Source organism: Dioscorea cayenensis, chromosome 18 (genome assembly GCF_009730915.1).
Source record: "Dioscorea cayenensis subsp. rotundata cultivar TDr96_F1 chromosome 18, TDr96_F1_v2_PseudoChromosome.rev07_lg8_w22 25.fasta, whole genome shotgun sequence".
NCBI lineage: Eukaryota > Viridiplantae > Streptophyta > Magnoliopsida > Dioscoreales > Dioscoreaceae > Dioscorea > Dioscorea cayenensis.
Window position 1 is genome coordinate 7,011,924 of NC_052488.1, and position 7,340 is coordinate 7,019,263.

The window sequence follows — 7,340 nt, forward strand, 5'->3', positions numbered from 1 at the left end:
AAGGACAAAAATTTGAGAGGATGAAAATTTCCATCAACGACCCAACTTCAGCAATTAATCCATGAGATGTCACCATTTGGAACATATAATAAAGAGTGGAGAACATTTGGTCCATAACTCAAGATTAGATTTTACTAAACTGAGCAGAATTAAGAGTAGAAATGATCCATCAAATGATCTGCATGTGTTCTCCTCAAAAATGATAATATATGCAGGTCGACATATTGTATTAATCCTACGGAGACCCGTAGCGGCATTGGACTTCCTCCCCTTCAATATGCTTTTCCAAAGAATCGATAGAGAGTCCAATTTGGGTGGAAGTCATGAGAGATATATGGGTAGATGGGCCATTCCTCGGACTTAAATACGCTACAATATTCTGGGACTAAACTCTTCAACAATATTTAGTGGCAGCGAAGAGTGAGCTTCTAGGCCTTCTTGAGCATCAAATATGAAGTAGGGAATTAGGTGATAACCTGCTATAATAATCTTTGAAAGATCCCATGCAGCATTTTTGTGAACAATTCCTAGAGAAACACGCATAATATTAATGCCAGCTTCTATAGGAATACACTTGTGAAGGATGCTACAAAACTTTATTTGTGCAAGTTTACTATTTGTGTATCCAACTAAACTTGTGTATTTCTTCCTCCCAGAAGTATCATTCATATCTTCTATGTCAACACAGTCCACATAATGCATAATGGAATTTAAATTTACAATTCTGCTTGGAGATCCTCTAATTATAGATGACAAGAGCAGGAGCTAAGGCAAGATGATTCACTTACAAGTGTTCTTCATAGCCAATTTTTGAGAAACGTTGTGGCTCTCTTATAGAGAAAATCCTAGCATTATTGATCGATACATGCAAAGGTCCTAATCGTGCATTCCAAGCTTCAGTAAATCTCACCACAGAGTCTAGCGAAAGCAAAGCAAGCTCCATAAACTCAATGTTAAGTGTAGGAAAATTGCCAAACCTTTCACACTGCCACTCATGAATAAGCTCATGACCCAACTTCATCTTCCTTACAGCCATCACCACATGCACCCCGGAATCAAGGAGTTGCCAGGCGGTGGAAAGGCCAATTCCACTAGTGGATCCAGCGACGATACAGCTAAGACGGGGAGAGAAGGTAGCCGGAGATGATTTTCCTAGTGGCTGGTGGAGATCCATTGGAAAAAGAACTCACAAATGATTTTATACCAGCCTCGTCCCTATTCGAACCATCCAAGAGCTTGCTTCTTCAGCTTCACACGACCATCATCGCCATGCTAGAGCTTGAGGACTCCATTGTCCTCTCTCTCTCTCTCTCTCTCTCTCTCTCTCTCTCTTGATCAGCACAAGACCATCTGAAATCTCAACCTTTTTCTTTATAGGTTCACCATCGCCCATACCATCAAACATCTGCAGCAGTGTTGCTAGCCTCTACATAGCTTTTTTTAGGCTTCACCAACCCATGCTTGCCAAACTTCTCTAAGGTTTTACTATAAATTAAACCAATCGGCCATCTTCGTAGTCTTTAACATAGCTGGACTCAACAAAGGAGACCATCGACAGTCTCAAAAGTGCCATCAACATTGATGCCAAAGTCAATATCCTCATAAGCAAGGACATTAATAATGTAGTCGATGATGGGCTTATTGACATCCAATGCTCAACGACCTAGCACCTGGTGCACCACCAAGCTCGCTATCGCTGCTTTTGATGTGCCTCTTCTCTGGCTTCTCCTTTGCGGCCATGATGAAGAAACACCGGACAAGAGAGAAAGCATGGATGGTGGTACGTAGATTAGATGAGTTATTAACCATGGCGTGCACGTGTTTGAACGTAGCAATAGGAATGATAGTTAACACCTGATGAAATATACTATGCAGGCTTGCTCGAGGTCGATAATGTCTATAATCACACCACTACGGAGCATTTAAGCAAAGCCAACTTCGACAAAGAGCGTCAAGGCCCACATCAAAGTCAAACGTCTGTAACAACAATAATGACAAAGTTGCGGTGAGCGGCTTCAATATATTCTCTGGTGATAACGACTTTCTTTGGTGAGGAAGACGAGCAGCAGGCAACGACAGCGGTGACAGTGGTGAACCCGGTGGCGACCATCTTTTCTTTTATATATATATTTTTTTAAGTGAGTAGAAGGAAAAAATGGAACTTTCTTTTTCTTTTTTCTTCTTCAAATCTTGTTTCTCTTGGATTCTCTCTCTCTAGATAATTTTTTTCCTTCCTCCCTCAATCTTTTTCCTCTCCCCTTTTAAACTCTTTTAACCCACTTTTTCACATGGTGCTTGATCGTGGGGGTGACCATGTCAAACACGTCCCCACATCCCCATGTCTTTTTTTTGCTTCGTGATCAGCAACACCAGTAATAGATATATATATATATATATGCTTCGTGATTTGTATTCATAAGTAATCTTGAGATTTGGGACATTCAAATAGCCTTGAGATCTGTGCTTTTGGATGATCATGAGATATATGTATTTTAGGCCACCTAGAGATCTGTGCCCTTGACTAATACAGAGATTTATGTATTTTAGATCGCCTCGTGATCTAAATTCTTAGCAGATCTTCAGATTTAAATATTTTAGATCGTCTAAAGATTTGTGCTCTTGATAATCTTGAGATTTATATATTTTAGACAGCTTCGAGATATGTGCTCTTGGTTGATCTTGAGATTTGAATATTTTAGATCACCTCGAGATCTGTGCTATTGGCTAATCTTGAGATTTACGTATTTTAGATCAGCTTAAGATTTGTGCTTTTTTGATGATCATGATATTTATGTATTTTAGTCCACATAGAGACCTGTGCCCTTGAGTAATACGGAGATTTATGTATTTTAGATTGCCTCGTGATCTAAATTCTTAACTGATCTTGAGATTTTAAATATTTTAGATCATCTCGAGATTTGTGCTCTTGATAATCTTGAGATTTATATATTTTAGACCGCGTCGAGATATGTGTTCTTGGCTGATCTTGAGATTTGAATATTTTAGATCACCTCGAGATATGTGTTCTTGGCTGACCTTGAGATTTACGTATTTTAGATCACCTTAAGATTTGTGCTTTTTGATGATTATGAAATTTATGCATTTTAGGCCACATAGAGATCCGTGCCCTTGAGTAATACGGAGATTTATGTATTTTAAATCGCCTTGTGATCTAAATTCTTAGATGATCTTGAGATTTAAATATTTTAGATCATCTCGAGATTTGTGCTCTTGATAATCTTGAGATTTATAAATTTTAGACCGCATCAAAATATGTTCTCTTGGCTAATCTTGAGATTTGAATATTTTAGATCATCTCGAGATTTGTGTTTTTGGCTGATCTTGAGATTTGTGTATTTTAGATCTCTTTGAGATCTATGCTCTTGGCTAACCTTGAGATTTACATATTTTAGATCACCTTAAGATTTGTGCTTTTGGATTATCATGAGATTTATGTATTTTAGGCCACCTAAAGATCTGTGCCCTTGAGTAATACGGAGATTTATGGATTTTAGATCACCTCGTGATCTAAATTCTTAGTTGATCTTGAGATTTAAATATTTTAGAACGTCTAGAGATTTGTGCTCTTGATAATCTTGGGACTTATATATTTTAGACAGCGTCGAGATATGTGCTCTTGGCTGATCTTGAGATTTGAATATTTTAGATCACCTCGAGATCTGTGCTCTTGGTTGATCTTGAGGTTTGTGTAATTTAGATCACTTTGAGATCTATGCTCTTGGCTAATCTTGAGATGTACGTATTTTAGATCACCTTAAGATTTGTGCTTTTTGTTGATCATGAGATTTATGTATTTTAGACAACAAAGAGATCTGTGCCCTTGAGTAATATGGAGATTTATGTATTTTAGATCGCCTCGTGAACTAAATTCTTAGCTGATCTTGAGATTTAAATATTTTATATCGTCTCGAGATTTGTGCTCTTGATAATCTTGTGATTTTTATATTTTAGACTGCGTCGAGATTTGTGTTCTTGGCTGATCTTGAGATTTGAATATTTAGATCACCTCAAGATCATTGCTCTTGGCTGATCTTGAGATTTGTGTATTTTAGATCGCTTTGAGATCTATGCCCTTGGCTAATCTTGAGATTTACATATTTTAGATTACCTTAAGATTTGTGCTTTTTGATGATTATGAGATTTATGTATTTTAGGCCACATAGACATCTGTGCCCTTGAGTAATACGGAGATTTAAGTATTTTAGATCTCCTCGTGATCAAAATTCTTAGCTGATCTTGAGATTTAAATATTTTAGATTGTCTCGAGATTTGTGCTCTTGATAATCTTGAGATTTATATATTTTAGACAGCGTCGAGATATGTGCTCTTGGCTGATCTTGAGATTTAAATATTTTAAACCACCTCAAGATCTGTGCTCTTGGCTGATCTTGAGATTTGTGTATTTTAGATCGCTTTGAGATCTATGCTCTTGGCTAATCTTGAGATTTACGTATTTTAGATCACCTTAAGATTTGTGCATTTTGATGATCATGAGATTTATGTATTTTAGGCAACATAGAGATCTGTACCCTTGAGTAATACGGATATTTATGTAGTTTAGATCGCCTCATGATCTAAATTCTTAGCTGATCTTGAGATTTAAATATTTAGATCGTCTAGAGATTTGTGCTCTTGATAATCTTGAGATTTATATATTTTGGACAACGTCGAGATATGTTCTCTTGGCTGATCTTGAGGTTTGTGTAATTTAGATCTCTTTGAGATCCGTGCTCTTATCTAATCTTGAGATTTACATATTTTAGATCACCTTAAGATTTGTGCTTTTTGATGATCATGAAATTTATGTATTTTAGGCCACATAGAGATCTGTGCCCTTGAGTAATACAGAGATTTATGTATTTTATATCGCCTCGTGAACTAAATTCTTAGCTGATCTTGAGATTTAAATATTTTATATCTTCTCGAGATTTCTGCTCTTGATAATCTTGAGATTTTTATATTTTAGACCGCGTCGAGATATGTGTTATTGGCTGATCTTGAGATTTGAATATTTTAGATCACCTTGAGATCTGTGCTCTTGGCTGATCTTGAGGTTTGTGTATTTTAGATCGCTTTGAGATCTGTGCTCTTGGCTAATCTTGAGATTTACGTATTTTAGATCACCTTAAGATTTGTTTAGTAAATTTTTATATATTATGTTTCAGTAAGTTATTTACATTTGATTTATGTAATAACAATTATTTACATTTATCCGTTCTAACAATTATTTACATTTGATTTATGTAATAATTTAATTATTTAGTAAATTTTTATATATTATGTTTCAGTAAGTTATCTCTTATGAATTCCAAGTTATTTGTTATATATATATATATTTATAACTTTGGCTATTATTTATGGTTTTGCTAAATGTGTTATTGTTGATATAATTGGAAATATTTTGTTAAAACAGGGGATCACTGAATTCTAGTATATTGCGTTGACGATAAATTTTGGACCTCACAAATTTTTGCTATAGTTATGTCACTAGGGGTTATGTGTTTTCTTTATATTTTGAACATTGCAGTTTCCTTTGCTTTTGAAGTTTATTGTCCTTGTTAGATGTTGTTCTGCCTAGTGTGAGATAGGTTTTGAGGCCTTGCGTGCCTACTTGGTTATGGCCTTGTAGGTATGCCGTCATTTGTCAACGTTTAGGATTCAGGGCATGATATTCTTCGACATAAAATCACCAATCATCATCCAAGATGGAAGGGTAAGAATACTATCAGAAGTGAGTTGAATGATTTTCTAGAGTACATTGATTGGGCCAAACATGTAATTAACAGTTATTCCAATGATTTATCACATGGGGGCTAGTGGGAGGGATTATATCTTCAATTGTACAATACAACATATATCTTAATTTCTATAAATCATTGGTGGAATTGTGGTATCTAGAGATCAACAACTTTCATATCCTACATGGGGAGGTAGGAATTTCTTTATGGGATATCAAGCGGCTTGGAGAGCTTCCTATTTGTGACAATATGTATGACAAATTCATCCCTACTAATGACATATTTCACCATAGAGAAATTTCTGACTTTTCAATTTTGAGAAACCTTTTTGATATCTATCAATGGCTTGCAAGACAAGATTTTTCTCAACATGACAAAGGCGTGTCTTTTGATAATTGGGTAGGCTTCTTTAGGAAGAGAACAAAATTTGATTCAAAATCTTATCCTCCTCCAAAACCCTTTCCAGATGTTGATTTAATTGCTTTTGTGGCTCTTTGTATTTGTTATTTCATCATGCCAAGAAGACATAATGTAATTAGACCAAAAGCTTTCATGATGGCTTCTGATGTTGTGTATGGGAAAAAGATTGCCTTTGCTCTCGCAGTTTTAGCATGCATATATGTTGGGTTAAATGCCATGGTCAATAATCGGAAAGGTCCTGGATTTTCGAGACAATTTTCCCTTCTCACTTTCTGTATGCATGGGCCGGATGTCACTTCCCTAGAATATATCTATGAAGGAAAATTCATGATGGCACGCCTACTATTGTAGGACTTTTGGGGATACCAGAAATGTTGTATTATATGAATGCTTCTCCCACCCCATTTGATTTCACTTTGAATGTGAGAAACTTTATCAGACATGAAGAAAATTTTGTATGGCTTCCATTTCTATTTCTACAACATAATAGTGAAAAATACAAGATTTTAGATATTCAAGTGGGCTAGAAGTTTTAGATTCTTATACCGTAGAGTATGTGATTTGCCTTCATTATGGGGTTCTTCCACTACGTTGGTATATTTATGCAGACCCTTATAACCTTCATAGATTTGGGCGTCAATTTGGTTATAACAATTATTTTCCTAAATATGTTTATATCCCTAGAAAGCCTTCTTCCCTTGGAATTCTCATGGGTTACTGGTTTCATTTCTCTCACCAAAAGACTTCGAGTTTATTTTATATTCCTAAGCATGATAGGAGTGGTAAACTCCTATTGATCTATACACAAAAGTGGTTCAAAAATGTCCATGCTTTCTTCAATCAATGCATTACATCCTTAGCTCGAGAAGAGACTATCACAAGTAGGGAACAAGGTCAATCCTAATTTATCAATGAAGGTATTTTTATTGGTCTCTTTAGCCCCATCTCCCAACCGAGTCACTCTACTATCAATCCACCTACTTTCGTAAACGATAATGAACTCGAGGTATGTACATATACAATTTAAAAACTTTTCATTGATATTGCATAATAACCCTCACTTATATTATTACTATTTCTTTACTATTGTTATTATATATATATATATATATATTCTTCATCCATAGGTGCAAATCTAGTTCTAAAATCCATATAATTTTT

General features: G+C 35.4%; 1 pseudogene; it reads right to left on the reverse strand.

Annotated features, from left to right (window-relative positions):
- Positions 1 to 235: 235 nt before the first annotated feature.
- On the reverse strand, positions 236 to 1,740 carry LOC120282751 (annotated as a pseudogene).
- Positions 1,741 to 7,340: the final 5,600 nt, after the last annotated feature.